Source organism: Mus musculus, chromosome 6 (genome assembly GCF_000001635.26).
Source record: "Mus musculus strain C57BL/6J chromosome 6, GRCm38.p6 C57BL/6J".
NCBI classification, from domain to species: Eukaryota; Metazoa; Chordata; class Mammalia; order Rodentia; family Muridae; genus Mus; species Mus musculus.
The window spans coordinates 4031559-4047944 of NC_000072.6; the positions used below are offsets into that span (position 1 = coordinate 4031559).

At 39.7% G+C, this 16386-nt stretch overlaps 1 long non-coding RNA gene across 1 annotated transcript; it reads right to left on the reverse strand.

Annotated features, from left to right (window-relative positions):
• Positions 1 to 282: 282 nt before the first annotated feature.
• 4930528H21Rik (RIKEN cDNA 4930528H21 gene) lies at positions 283 to 16026 on the reverse strand. Its single transcript, NR_131108.1, has 3 exons — positions 15901 to 16026; positions 13310 to 13470; positions 283 to 489 (listed from the first exon to the last, which is right to left on the reverse strand). It is a non-coding gene; the product is annotated as an RIKEN cDNA 4930528H21 gene (long non-coding RNA).
• Positions 16027 to 16386: the final 360 nt, after the last annotated feature.

Here is a 16386-nt window from a genome sequence, read left to right on the forward strand (position 1 = left end):
TTTTGTGGCAAGGTATTAATACCTCTCAGTCAGGTAAGCCTCTCAGAATTTGAAATAAGCTATTCCTCCTGTAGCTTTCAGATTTTCATGATGTGCCAAAGACACAGTGAAAACTACAAAGTTCAAGAGGTAAAAGAAATAACCAACCAACAGTGAACTAGATTGTGAAGTGCTGCTTTAATGGCTGCGCTGACTCAATGTGTGTTGTTCTGTACCCAAACTCAGTGAATTTTTCACACCAAATGCTAATGGTCTAATGGTGCTAAGTAATATCACGACCTGTGAGCAGAAATTTAGGTTTTATTTGTTTTTGTTTTTGTTTTCTTTTTGAGCACTATTCATCATAAATCCATCATCACTTGTCAGCCTTCCTCTTCCTCTTTCTGCTCCTCCTCCTCCTCATCATCATCATCATCTTTGTCCGTTCAAGTACTTCAGGCCATGGATGTCGCCGACAGATGATGTTGCATCTTCTTATAAAATGTATTCCTTTAAAAATGTAATTAAAATAGTTTTTGAAAATTTTGTACAATATATCTTGGTATTTTGATCAAGTTTATTCTCCCTCCTTCCCACAATTCTCCCTCAATCACTCCTTCTCTACCCTACCCTCAACTTCATGTCTTCCTTTATTATATTGTTATTTAAAGCAGCTGTCCTGGTCCTTTGGTTCTTGGGAAATTATATTATTTGATGTTTACTGAAAAAGTACTCTTAAAGGCCATGTGAAGAACATGATGTGATACACAATCCCCGAAAGAGTGAACTTTTCACATTGCTCTCTTTTTCTTCCTGGAGTTGTATTTTGAGAGTCGTGTTTTTCAGCCTGACTGTATAACTCACTATGGAGCCCAGGCTGGCCTTGAAACCACAGTTTCTTCACATTAAGTCTCTAGACCTTCAGTATCAGGTTGGCATTGGCACTCTCTCTCTCTCTCTCTCTCTCTCTCTCTCTCTGTGTGTGTGTGTGTGTGTGTGTGTGTGTGTGTGTCCCTCACTCTGTCTCTGCTCTCTGTCTCTCTCTCTCTGTCTCTTTCTGTGTCCTCTCAACCTGTCTATGTCTCTCTGTCTCTCTTTCTCTCTCTCTTTCTCTCCCTTCCCCTCTTGCTCATTTTTACTTTATTCTTCACTGATTTTCTTCAAATTGGGTTCATATATTGTGATATTAAAATAAAAAAGAAAGAAAACATGGCATTTGGATTCAAAGTGGTCCCTTTTAAAGTCCTAGTACCCTGTTTATTCTCCTGATTCAGAAAGAACAACCATAGTCCTGTCGTGAATTTATTTTCCTCTGGTTTGGTTCCTCATCTCTAAATGAGTGATGATTATCTGACATCAGAACTCATTCCATTTTCAGGTCTTGGAAACCAGCAGTGTGCTCTTAGAGCTAGCCACTAACTGTAAATAGTTGGTGGTGCTCAGAAACCTGCATGTGGAGGGTAACACTAAGCAAATGATTTTGAGTTGATACTGTTGTTTTTATTCAATAACTCTACTAGTTCTTATTATGACCCAGTCAGCCCCCTAATAATCAAGACAGCATCCTAACAATTTATTTAATCAGCTTTAGAACAATTACTGGGTGACTACCCCTAGAGTATTTTTTTCTAGTGAGAATAATTCCCAGCTGTGTTCCTCAAGTTACTTGCCTATAGTTTTCCTGTCTGTGCTGGATTCACTCCATCGGTCATTTCCTGGTTCTTTCCTTGAATTCAAGGTCCCTCCCTGCAAGTTTGAGCCTGGGAACCAAAACCCTGCCTACTTTTATTCTCCCCAGTAATTGGCTCTCAGTCACTTTTATTTGAAGAGTCTTTTTTAGTTAGGGTTTAATTGCTGCAAAGAGACACCATGACCAAGGCAATTCTTATAAAGAACAACGTTTAACTGGGACTGGCTCACAGGTACAGAGGTTCACTCCATTATCATCAAGGAGGGAATATGGCAGCATCCAGGCAGACATGGGACCGGAGGAACTGAGTTCTACATCTTCATCCAAAGGCAGACAGAAGACTGACTTCCAGGTAGCTAGGAGGAGGGTTTTGCCCACATTGACACACTTTCTCCAACAAGCCATGCCTCCAAATAGTCAAGCACATTCAATCCACCATAGAGTCAGAGAGTATTGGTGAATAAAGTTTACACCACATCATTCGGTGTACGTGCGAATATGCTCATCTGGGCTGAACCAGATCTTGGGGGTCAGTATTTAGCATTTGAATACATAACAGCACCAGACCAAACCTCAAAATTTTACAACACTCACCACTTGCAGGTCTGGAGCTACCTCATCTTTGTTCATATCTCGCCTTCACTGCTAATCAGCAACATGCTGTATACTAGCTAATCTTCCTGACACCCAGTCTTCTCATGGGAGATACTGCTGTCACACCACGACATTGTGAAGGGGTGATGGATTGTGATGGACAATTGCAGCTTTTCCCTCTCCTTCTGATGAGAAGACTGGACTTCAAAGAACTGAATAAGACTTTTCAAGCAGTTTAAGGCAACTTTAATTTTTAACGTTTTTTTTTTTTAATTTTAAGGTCTGCCTTGGAAATTATCACTGGAGCACAAAGATACAAGTGTGCCTAATGAGTGTGTACACACCTGATGTATAATCTGAAGTAACATGGGGAGAGCAAATATCCTTGAGAGAGACACATAAATGAGGGAGGAAACATTATGAGAGGTGAACAGAACATTATACACTCACCGTCTTTCACAGATCGCACAGTCACACACAGACTTGTAGTCTGCTACAAAAAGTCTTAGGTTATGAAAAATATGAAGATATTATCAATGCTTTAGATAGGAGAAAAAGTGTGATTGTTCTAAAAAGAATTTTATAATCCCCTGATATCATTTTTCCCAAATACTAAAGTAGCCAAATACTACCAAATTCTGAACCCAAACATAAATTTTTATTTTAAAAATGGTAATGGGCCAAAGAAAATCACTCAGTAGTTAAAAACCTTCACTGTTCAAGCCTGGTGACCGAGAAGAATGAGAGCATGGACTTCACTTTTGTTTTAAAGACATATGAGTCTCTTGGCATGCATGCCCACACTTCAGCACACCACACATGCTGCACCACACCACACCACACACGCTGCACTACACCACACCACTCAAGACCACTCTGCTCTGCATGCCACCACATCATTATACACACACAACCACCATTATTACTACTCCCCACTGCCAAAAATAAAAATAAATCAACAATTTGGAATGAAAGTGATCCAAAACTAGATCATGATTTACTGAATATCTGACTTACACCCAGGGAAAATGCCGTTATTTCATATAAAAACATCAGTTTGTATAGGTAAAAATTTTAAGCTCTTACATGTTCAAAACTTTTTGCTTATGTTCCAAAAATGCTTCTTAAATTTTTGTCACTTCATCTTGGTAGGTCATTAGAATTCATGATGAAAATTCTGGACTGGGTGTTATTTTTGTTAATGAGGGTAAATTCCATTTTAAAAAAAAATCTCCTAAGTAAAATGTAATGCTTTTGTAAGTATCGCAGTCACCTGGTAATCATTTCAAACCAGACATGCTTAAGCCTCTCTCCAATAATTTCCCAGGAGACAATGCGAGTGTTGATCGTCTGTACACACTGTGAAATCTGTTGCTTGAACAGTTAGCATCAGGAACACTGTGTTATATCAGATCACTGTTGACACCACCTTCCCAGAATTCAGGGGTCCCTGGCTATTAGTGCATAGCTCAGAACGTATAATCTGATCTCTTCAGACAGTGCTGTTTTGTGTCTGGGATCCTAGACAAAGCCTACATACAAAATAAGTAGGAACAGAATTTTCACAATGCAATAATCCTTGAGTTCTTTGAAAAATATTCTTCACCAGAGTCCCCCCTCTGTCTCCATCCAATTATCAGCTGCAGTGATACATCTGACTCTCTTTTGATAGTTACTCTCATTCTTATTCTGGTTAGTGAGCATCCTTTCTATGCCTGATTCTCCTTTGTGGACTGTTTCTTTTTGACAGTATATTTTCTCACTTTTCACTTATAGTAGATTATACTTGTTACCGAGTGCCTTTCATCGTGTATAAAAGATACTTGAGGTCTTTGGTGCTAGATAAACTCCATAACTTTCTGCCTTTAGCCTGTAAGTGGCTTTAATTTTTGTATATCACTGTGGCCTCCCTCTCAGCTTTCCAGACCTTTAGGTTAAAGCATCACTTATTTGTGACTTATACAGTGCCCTGGCTTCAAGAAGGTTTATCTCAGTTCTCTTCCTTCTCTTTCAGTCTTAGTGAAATTCTCCTGCATTCAACTGGTAGAGATGGGTATGGCACTTTTTGTAGGAATGAATGAATGTCCCAGGAGTGTCTTGGACAAAATTATGAATATATGCGTGATTAATTCTCAAAGTCTAAGTTAAAACAATATGAGAATATTCTACTATTGAGAAGGTCCCTGTACTATGTACTTTCCCTAAATATCCCAACAAAATCTTCTTGAAGGAAAAAGTGTATTTGGTTGTCAGTTCAAGGATAACGTATCAGAACAAGGAAGGCAAGACACGGATTGAGGAAGCTGGTCACACTGCATCCACAGTGCAGTGGCTGAGAATGATGAGTGATCTTCTTAGCTTTCATTCTCATTCCTACAGGACCCCAGCTCACAGAATAGCACCATCAGCAATTATGGTGGATCCTCCCACCTCAATGAATCTGCCTAGATAACTCCTTTAAAGAGATGACCAGTAGCCTGTCCTTTGGGTGATTCTAAATTTCCCAATTTGAGAAGCAATATTAACTCTTTACGGACATCCCATTCCAGAAACAGTTTGAGTGGGGAAAAATATTAGGACGGTATATAGAATTGACCACAGAATTCTATATACCAAGGAAGGATTGACTCATTAAGACATACATGATGGCTGTTCTCTCCAAGTGAAAGAAGCACTAAGATAAGGCCCGAGAAAGAACTTTAGACAGAGAAGGGGGAGGCAAATTCTTTGTGGGGCATGTAAACCTTTAAAAAGTACAAACATACTGCATGAGGCAAGTCATGTCTTTCTACTTATTACATACAGGTATGGCCAAGCTGAGCTCTTGGTTAAACCCTAGATCAGTGCTTTGCACTGATGATAAGGAACTGTGTCTTGTCTGGATGGGTGGAGTGGATTGAAGCAGAAGATGCAGTTGATCAACATCGCACAAGAGGACAAACATGCCTTCTCTTTAACTACACCTATGAGTCTGAGCATAGACTAGCCCCCACAACTTCAATCTCAGCCACATGTGAAGCATCACAGCTCATCATATTAAAAGCAATGAAGCAAACAGCAAAGTATGTATCTGCCAGTTACATGCTATTGATCACGTGTAAAACAAAAAAAGATTTTGCACCAAAACTGAAATCTTTTGAACTTCCCACTTGCCTGCTTCACTGTTTGTAGACTTGAGATCCTAAAATTGGACCTCATCAACATGTCAGGCCATTTCTACTTTCATGTTTTGTTTGCTCATTTTCCTTTAGCTTCTTAGACTATTTTCTTCTGTAAATTATATCCAACTCTCCTATTGCAAAAAGAAAGGCAAAGTGATTCTTGGTAGACCAGCACCATAGAAGTTCATTTGAGTCTATGGAGGAGTCCAGAAGTGGAGCTGTCTTTGGCTAGATTGTTTCCGTAAAGGTACTTACTTCTTCAAGGAGGAGCAGAACAGAGAACACTACTGTTTTCTTCCCTGTCCCTGGCAATTCTTTTACAAAAGCACAACTGAACCTGTAGTCCTAGAGCCAGGGAGGCTGAGGCAGGAAGAACTAGTGTTCAAGGCTAGCCTTACTTGCACAGTGAATTGGAAGTCAGCCTAGGCTACATGAGACTTTGTCTCCAAAAGCTAAACAAGCTAAATAAAGTGCCATCATCACCAACAAAGAACATGAGTGGAAATTGTCAGAAATATACAGTATGATTTAAACAGCACCAGTAACTATGGAAAGATAAAGAACTGAATGATGTTTCATACATGTATGGGATGGTTTTCTGTGTGACACATACTAGAGTCATCAGCGAGAAAGGATCCTCAGTTGTGGAAATGACTCCATAATATCCAGCTCTAAGGCTTTTTCTCAATTAGTGATCAATGGGGTAGGGCTTATCCCCTTTTGGGTGGTGCTTTTCCCTAGCCTGGTGGTCTGGTTGTATAAGAAAGTAGGCTGAGCAAGCCATGTAAAAGTGAGACAGCAAGTAGCACCCCTCCGTGGCCTTTGTATCAGCTCCTGACTTCCAGTTCTGCTTCGGTTCCTGTCCAAACTTTTCTTCTTTTTTTTTCTTTTTCCATTTTTTATTAGGTATTTAGCTCATTTACATTTGCAATGCTATACCAAAAGTCCCCCATACCCACCCACTCCCACTCCCCTACCCACCCACTCCCCCTTTTTGGCCCTGGTGTTCCCCTGTACTGGGGCATATAAAGTTTGCAAGTCCAATGGGCCTCTCTTTCCAGTGATGGCTGACTAGGCCATCTTTTGATACATATGCAGCTAGAGTCAAGAGCTCCGGGGTACTGGTTAGTTCATAATGTTGTTCCACCTATAGGGTTGCAGATCCCTTTAACTCCTTGGCTACTTTCTCTCTAGCTCCTCCATTGGGAGCCCTGTGCTCCATCCATTAGCTGACTGTGAGCATCCACTTCTGTGTTTGCTAGGCCCTGGCATAGTCTCACAAGAGACAGCTACATCTGGGTCCTTTCAATAAAATCTTGCTAGTGTATGCAATGGTGTCAGCGTTTGGATGCTGATTACGGGGTGGATCCCTGGATATGGCAGTCTCTACATGGTCCATCCTTTCATCTCAGCTCCAAAGTTTGTCTCTGTAACTCCTTCCATGGGTGTTTTGTTCCCAATTCTAAGGAGGGGCATAGTGTCCACACTTCAGTCTTCATTCTCCTTGAGTTTCATGTGTTTAGCAAATTGTATCTTATATCTTGGGTATCCTAGGTTTGGGGTTAATATCCACTTATCAGTGAGTACATATTGTCTGAGTTCCTTTGTGAATGTGTTACCTCACTCAGGATGATGCCCTCCAGGTCCATCCATTTGGCTAGGAATTTCATAAATTCATTCTTTTTAATAGCTGAGTAGTATTCCATTGTGTAGATGTACCACATTTTCTGTATCCATTCCTCTGTTGAGGGGCATCTGGGTTCTTTCCAGCTTCTGGCTATTATAAATAAGGCTGCTATGAACATAGTGGAGCATGTGTCCTTCTTACCAGTTGGGGCTATGATTTAGAAAGGTGAACCCTCTTCTCCCCAACTTGCTTTTGATCATTTTTTTTTGTTACAGCAATATAAACCATAACAAATACAATAAGAAAATAGATTCCCTGGGAGTGGTGTCAGTGAAGCCATGATAGAAAATAGGATATTCTACAGTATGGTTAAAATGCACCTAGAAAGTGTGTTCTCAAGAAGAGGGAAGAGCAAAGTGTGGACAATTCGCCCCTTCTTAGAATTGGGAACAAAACACCCATGGAAGGAGTTACAGAGACAAAGTTTGAAGCTGAGATGAAAGGATGGACCATCCAGACACTGCCCCACCCAGGGTTCCATCCCATAATCAGCCACCAAAAGCAGACACTATTGCATACGCCAGCAAGGTTTTGTTGAAGGGACCCTGATATAGCTATCTCTTGTGAGGCTAAGCAGTTGCCTGGCAAACACAGAAGTGGATGCTCACAGTCAGCTATTGGATTGAACACAGGGCCCCCAATGGTGGAGCTAGAGAAAGTACCCAAGGAGCTGAAGGGGTCTGCAACTCTATAGGTGGAACAACAATATGAACTAACCAGTGCCTCAAGAGCTCGTGTCTATAGCTGCATTTTTAGCAGAAGATGGCCTAGTTGGCCATCATTGGGAAGAGAGGCCCCTTGGTCTTGCAAACTTTATATGCCCCAGTACAGGGGAAACACCAGGACCAAGAAGTGGGAGTGGGTGGGGAGGGAAGGGGGAGAGTATAGGGGACTTTTGGGATGGCATTTAAAATGTAAATGAAATAAATACCTAATAAAAAATTGGAGGAAAAAAAAGTGTGTTCCTCATTGCTCAGGCAAAGTGAAATAATCTAACCTTTAAGGACCGATCCCCAAATGAAAAGAAAGAAAGAGAGAGAGAGAGAGAGAGAGAGAGAGAGAGAGAGAGAGAGAGAGAGAGAGAAAGAAAGAAAGAAAGAAAGAAAGAAAGAAAGAAAGAAAGAAAGAAAGAAAGAAAGGAGAAAGAAAGAAAGAAAAAAAGATTGAGTTACAAACACATCTCAAAGGAGCTGCTCTTTCTGCTGAAGTTTTAGTGCATTTTAACCTTTTATTTAGTTACAGATTTTTAGTCCAAAATTTGCATATGTATTTTGAAAAACTTTTAGCATTCATCTGAATTTTACTGATTGTTTGCTACCTCATAATTTCCTCATGACTCAAATTTTTGGTTCTTAATTCAAATGAGTTTTGCCAGTGTTCTCAGATTCCTGATAGAATAATTATGTATTCTGCATCTTAGTGTGCTTTCTGTGATAAATTATATTATAATTGTCCCTGCCAGAGATGCTTTAGTTAAATGCCCGGTAGCATTTTCATTACTCAAGTCATTTTCTTCCCCAAGGCTTTGCAACTCTACCCTTCCAAAGTCTATTTTTTGTTGTTCTGTTGCTAATAGAATATTCATTTTGGAGAAAGGCAAAACAGGTCTACCTAATATCTGGACCTAACCCCAGTGGAATATTTTGATTAAAATTCCTATAAAGAAAAAGAAGAAAGTTCTATTACCACTTTAAAAGGAAAGACTAAATGTTTTCTTGACTCTACAAGGTAAAGTGTAGATTGTATTAAATTCCTGCCTCACAAATATGAAGTTGCTAGACTCCAGCTGCTTGTTTCCAAGACAGTTTGATGGAATTAGAAAAAGGAACAAGATAACAAGTGAGACCTTAGAGGATGGGCTACTCATCAGAACTAGTTATATTACAGACTGTCATCATAGCACGAAGACAGCGTGGCAGCACAATTGAGTGCACCCAATGGAACACGTAAAAGCCGATGAAGCTCCTGGCATGATATGAGATAATGATGGAGAGTGACAGAGCCGTATTTACAGGAAATCTCTCTTTGTTTTGTATACTTTTAAGTAGAAAATTTTCTATAGCTACAGACTTTATGGGCACATGCTAATATGTACGTGTCATAAAGTCAGCAGACTATGCAGAGTAATCCCTTAAAACTCTTTTTTGTGTGGAAAAGACACTAAATCTATACCTCCACCCACATATAACAACATAACATGACCTATATCATCGATGAAGTAGGTTTATTGTCTGACAACTTAAATATTAAATTAAAATAAATCAAACTAGCATGAAATAAACACAATGTGATGGCTATTCCTAGTGGTCAACTTGACTACATCTGGAGTGAATTACAATCCAGAAATGAAGGGCACACCTGGGATCCAGATCGTGAGGCTGGAAGACACAGGCTTCTCACCCAGATCTTGACATGGAATGATGAATGCTTTTGCTTCAGATCTTGAGGCATAATGGCCACGAAAAGCTTAGGTCCAGGCAAGGAGTGCATGCCTTTAATCCCAGGAGACTGAGGCCAGCATATCTCTGAGTTCAAGGCCAGTTTAGGACAAAGCAAATTCCTAATCCAGGTACAGTGGTATATGCCTTTAATCTGGGTCACACCTTCTGCTGGAGGCCTTCATAAGGACAATGGAAGAAGGAAGGCTCATTCTTCACCTGACTGCACTTACTGCCAGCACATCTGTCGGAACCTGCATCTTCAGGATTCCAGCTTATACAGAAGAATATATAAAACACCCAACTTTGTAGGACTGAGCAACTACTAGATTCTTGGACTTCCCATTCACAGCTACCCATTGTTGGGTTAGTTGGACTACAGACTGTAAGTCATTACAATAAATTCCCTTAATATAGAGAGACATTCCATAAGTTCCGTGATTCTAGAGAACCCTGACTAATACACACGTGAACAAAATTTTGTTGTGTCCCATATCACTCAGTTTTGCTTTGGTGACACAATTCTATGATGCTTATACTCTAGCATAATTTGAAATTATACCTTTGTTTTCTATGGAAAACAAGTCCTTCTTTTTTTGGAAATTTGATTTTCTCATCCAGAATATGAATGTAGCAGCTGCTCAGGAGAGTCACTATCTCAATTACATGTTATATAAAATACTTAACTAATCTCTACTATGCCCTTAATATAATGTATCATAACAAAAATTATAAAAAGGAAAGTTTTACATAAACTCAGTTATTCACTGCTTCAATTTAAGGAGCACAGTTTTAGAAAGAGAAGAGAGAAGGCTTAAGGCTGATGAAATGTCTGGCAGTGATAACTGGGTGGAGAATGGGGACTGAGGGCCTAGGCGTCCCTGCATCTACATTGCACACTACTTTTATCTTTAGACTGTTGCAAATTATCAGATTCCCTCCCACTAAAACATGAAACCTAAATTATATCTCAGAGTCATAAATAAAGATTAGGAAGTACCTGATACTGTAATCAAAGAAGCCATAAGCTGGTAAGAGGCATGAGTTAGAAAATACACTGCATTGTGAAAAAGTACCACTCTGGGAGGTTGGTGGAAACTTTATAATCAAACTGCAGAGAGCCAATCCTTAGGTCAACATTAGTAGTTGGTTAAAGCTGTGAGTCACTTTAAATGATACACATGAACTTAAAATACTTTATTTGAATTTGAAATATATAAAGTATTGAGGACTGCCTACATTTTAGTCTTCATTTTGAGTTAGCCAAATCATGATGCAATGCTGAGTTTCCCCTCCAGCTTTTTGGAACATTAAAGGGCTTTAAAGACTTGAAAGACAATCTGGGCTAATATCCTCTTATCAGTGAGTGCATATCATGTGTGTTCTTTTGTGATTAGGTTACCTCACTCAAGATGATATCCTGCAGATCCATCCATTTGTCTAAGAATTTCATAAATTCATTGTTTTTAATAGCTGTGTAGTTCTCCATTGTGTACCACATTTTTAGTATCCATTCCTCTGTTGAGGGGCATCTGGGTTCTTTCCAGCTTCTGGCTATTATAAATAAGGCTGCTATGAATATAGTGGAGCATGTGTTCTTATTACCAGTTGGAACTTCTTCTGGGTATATGCCCAGGAGAGGTATTGCTGGATCTTTTGGTAGTACTATGTCCAATTTTCTGAGGAACCTCCAGACTGATTTCCATAGTGGTTGTACAAGCTTGCAATCCCACCAGCAATGGAGGAGTGTTCCTCTTTCTCCACATCCTTGACAGCATCTACTGTACCTGAGTTTTTTATCTTAGCCATTCTGCCTGGTGTGAGGTGGAATGCCAGGGTTGTTTTTGTTTGCATTTCCCTGATTAAGGATGTTGAACATTTTTTATAGGTATTTCTCAGCCATTCAGTGTTCCTTAGTTAAGAAGTCTTTGTTTCGCTCTGTACATAATTTTTAATAGGGTTATTTGGTTTTCTGGAATCCAACTTCTTGAGTTCTTTATATATATTGAATATTAGCCCTCTATTGGATTTAGGATTGGTAAAGATCTTTTCCCAATCTGTTGGTTGCCTTTTAGTCTTATTGACAGTGTCCTTTGCCTTACAGAAGCTTTGCAATCTTATGGGGTACCATTTGTCGATTCTTGATCTTACAGCATAAGCCATTGGTGCTCTGTTCAGGAATTTTTCCCCTGTGCCCATATCTTTGAGGCTCAGAATACCCAAGATACATTTGCAAAACACATGAAACTCAAGAAGAAGGAAGACCAAAGTGTGAATATTCAATCCTTCTTAGAAGGGGGAACAAAGTACCCATGGAAGGAGCTACAGAGACAAAAAGTTCAGAGCAGAGACTGAAGGAATGACCATCCAGAGACTGCCCCATCTGGGGATCCATCCCATAAACAACCACCAAACCCAGACACTATGGCAGATGCCAACAAGAGCCTGCTGACAGGAGCCTGATATAGCTGTCTCCTGAGGGCCTCTGCCAGTGCCTGTCAAACACAGAAGTGGATGCTCATAGTCATCCATTAGACTAAGCACAGGGTCCCCAATGAAGGAGCTAGAGAAAGCACCCAAGGAGCTAAAGGGGTTTGTAACCCAATAGGAGGAACAAAAATATGAACTAACCAGTACACCCAGAGCTCCCTGGGACTAAACCACCAATCAAAGAAAACACATGGTGGGACTTGTGTCCCTAGCTGCATATGTAGCAGAAGATGGCCTAGTTGGTCACCAATGGGAGGAGAGGCCCTTGGTCTTGTGAAGTTTCTGTGCCCCAGCATAGGATAATGCCAGGGTCAGGAAACAGGTGTGGGTGGGTTGGGAGCAGGGAGAGGGGAGAGGGAATAGGGGACTTTCAGAGGGGAAACTAGGAAAGGGGATAACATTTGAAATGTAAATAAAGAAAGTATCTAATTAAAAAAAGAAAGAAAGAAATCTGAGAACCAGATGAAGGTTTAAGAGTTTATTAATGTCTTATTCTTACCTAATAAGAGTGGTTTATAATGTAAATCATTTGTTTTGATAACGTTGTGTGTAAATTTAATCTGTGTTTTGATAAAACATCTTTTCTCTTAGCACTTTTACATCACACATTCATGTAGTGTTTAGTTAAATCACATAAGTAAAATAGTATGTATGACTAGAGCAAATAAAGAACAAATACAAACTGACCAAACTAAATACATGTTGATCTTTCAGACTTTGTGGCTTCAGGAGAATACAAGCCATGCTTTAGATACAGTTAACATGAGCAGTTGATAAAATAAAGACTATCCTACCCACTTGGTAAGTACTGGCTTGCTTTAAGAGTTTATAACATCATACAGTTTGATAGAAGCTCAAAAGTAGATTTGATAATTGCTGTGAGATTCAGGAGCTCCTGGGTTGTATTTACAGATGAAGGCCATTTTGCTATTTAATAAATTACATGATCTGAGGGAATTAATTTTAAACTATGACATCCTACTTTTCAAGTGATCCTAAGAGTCTTGTTTAGAAACCTGAAACATTTAACAATGTCTGACAAAAAGCCTGCTCTCAGAATCGTTAGAGATATTGGTAGTGGTGGTAGTGAGAAATGTGTGCACATGCATGTGTGTGTGCATGTGTGTGTGTGTGTGTGTGTGTGTGTGTGTGTGTGCCTGAAGCATGCCAAGTATGTGGCAATTAGTGAATATTTAGTGGGAATCAGTTCTCTCCTTCCACCAGAGTTCTGGTCAGTCAAACTCAGGTCATCAAACTTGATGATAATTACCTTTATCCATGTAGTCATTTCTCTGGCCTTTAATGTTGTTTCGCTTACAGCTGTTGGTAGATTTAAATTGTTTTGTAGCGTGCATGCAACCTTCATATAAACCAGCCCTCCATGCTTTATGAAGTTGCCTTCCTTGGATTTCCGTAGGAACAAGCATCAACCTAAAAGCAATCAGATATTTGATCATATCCACTCCTGCTAGACACAGCAGAAAACAGTGTCTCAGGCAAACTTTTATATGTTACAGGCAGAACCACTGAGTAGCATCTCCAGGACAGGGCTGGCAGACTTCAAGAATAAATTCATAAAAGTAGCCCCTGCAAGACTGTTTTAATTTCCTTTTATAATATAGTATCCTGTTTTGTATTCAGAATAAATACCAGTTATATTCTATTGATATGGTATCAAATATTTCAAAGAATTTGATTTTTTTCTTTTAGTCTGTAAGTCTTATCTCTCTGATTTTCAAATATTGGTTTCTGTAAGCTTCTCTTCTTGACTTCCTCTCATTTTGATTGCTTTGGATAGAAAAATGAATCAAATTTCATGATGTAACAAAAATGTCTCATATATGAGTCCATGCCAATACCACTCAGGCAGATCTTATACAACATGCTTCACAGTGGAATGATTTCAATCTGTTATTCCCCTGTGAGGGTTCTCCCCACCCCACATATGTAATTGCTTATGCTAGACACACAGAAACCAAATACAGCCTGCTTAAACTTTCCTAACTCTTATCTAAATATGTTGCCTGTTAGGGTTTTTTGTAGAAAAAGTTTTAAACTACACATACACACACACACACACACACACACACACACACACATATGGGTTTGTATAGAATGGCCATTCATTACAGGAATTTTAGGAATAGTGGTATAGTGGTGAGAGGGGACAGAATCACCAAAGGAAAGAAAGACAGAATAAAGCATTGAGGGGAAAGGTTTCAACATCGTGAAGTGATGCAGCCTGACTGGACTGGATGAGAACTGAAGTGAGCCTCAGGATGTAGGCACCGGGGTCCTCTGAGCTTCGAGTCATTGGTGTTGGAAATGAGACTCCGTTGAAAGGTAGATACAAAATTCATACATATTAATGAAGGAAGAAGGGGTCTAATGATGATGATAAGGAGGAAATATAATTGGTACCTGTAGAGGAAGCCAAGCAAAGCAAATCTTTTCTTTGAGAAAAGTTGTTTGAGATGAGTTGAAATGAGAAAGATATTGACAAGAGGCTTAGTTATGTAGGAAAAGATGTATAGTTGCATCTGCAGGAAGTGGAGAAACAGTACCTTGGGAAACCATAAAACAATTTTCTTCCCAATACAGAAAAATAAGAGTGACAATGCCAAGTAAATTTGAGCGGGAAAAATAGAAAATTGAGAGACCTTTGTCATGTGGCTTTGATCACAGGCGACAGGAAATGGAGTGTACAACTCCACTGGGCAGCCTCTAAAAACTCAAGTGTGGAATCATTTCTGGGGTCGAATATAAATGATCTGACACCGAGTCTGTACATCTAGACTTATAAGCATTTCTAAACAGTTCTAGCACTCAGCAATGATTGGATACCTATACTACTGAAGTTACTGTATTAGAACAGACAGGCTTTGAACACCTGCTGAGGTGAGCCATGAAGAAGTAACCACTGTCACTTGAAATAGCTAGAAGGTGCAATATCCCCTCTGCATATCTTCTCCCCTTAGCAGGTCTTCCACATCTATTTTCAAGCATTTACCTTTTTTTTAAGTGATTCTACTACTTTGGATATCTTTTCTATAACTAACTTTTATTCTGTAGCATTTTTCCTTAACCAAGTGTGATGGTTTGTATATGTTCAGCCCAGGGAGTGGCACTATTAGAAGGCGTAGCCCTGTTGGAGTAGGCATGTCACTGTGAGTGTGGGCGTAAGACCCTCATCCTAGCTGCCTGGAAGTCAGTATTCTGCTAGCAGCCTTCAGAGGAAGATGTAGGACTCTCAGCTCCTCCTGCACCATGCCTGCTTGGATGCTGCCATGCTCCTGCCTTGATGATAATGGACCAAACCTGTGAATCTTTAAGCCAGCCCCAATTGTCCTTATAAGAGTTGTCTTAGTCATGGTGTCTCTTCATAGCAGTAAAACCTTAACTTAGACACTAAGGTAGCCAAAGATGGTCCTTTGGCCAGTCAGGGACAGAAAATGATGCAATTTTAATAAATAACCCCAACCTAAATTCACAGAAGAGTGGATTGGTCCTGAAGGAGGATTCCCATAGCCACTCCCAGGGAAGTTAACTAGGTATGGCAATCTTATAGGACCTACTGCAGAACCCCACATCTTCTTTACTCTTACAGTTTTACAGGACCTACTGCAGAGCCCCACATCTTCATTTACTCTTAAAGTTTTATAGGACCTACTGCAGAGCCCCACATCTTCATTTAGTCTTACAGTTATTGCCTCACTTTCTTTTCACATCACTGTGACAAAATACTCAAAGCAATGGAAAGGAGAAATGAGTCATTGTGGTTCACATATCAAGCATATAGCCCACTGTGGCAGGAAAGTCAATGTGGCATGAACTTGAAGCAGGTAGTTAAGTGGCACTCACAATCAGGAACCAGAGAACTGTTAATTCATGCAGGTCCTCAGTTTTCTTTCCTCTTCAGTATAGCTCATGAGTGGTGCGCCCATAGTGGGCAGATCTTCCTACCTAAATTAGACCAAACTGGAATTCTCAGAGAAGCATCTGCCAAAAGATTCTAGATCCCATCAAGGTGACAACATTAACTATGACAGATATTATCTCTGGTTCTTAGAATCTATAGTTACACTTTTTTTAAGTATGAACAAAATACTAGCAGTCAGCCCATGCCTTCTTTTGCCAATACATATATCTGGGAGATGCTGTTTGGGATTCATTTAATAACACGTGAAAAGGCAACATGCGGTAGCTTAAAATGGACAGGAAAGCATTACAACAACAACAACAACAACAACAACAACAACAACAACAACAACAGCAACAATAACCAGCCCTGAGGACTTCTAGAAACAGGTAAAATCTGAAACTGCTAACTCAATGTTCTCCAGACTC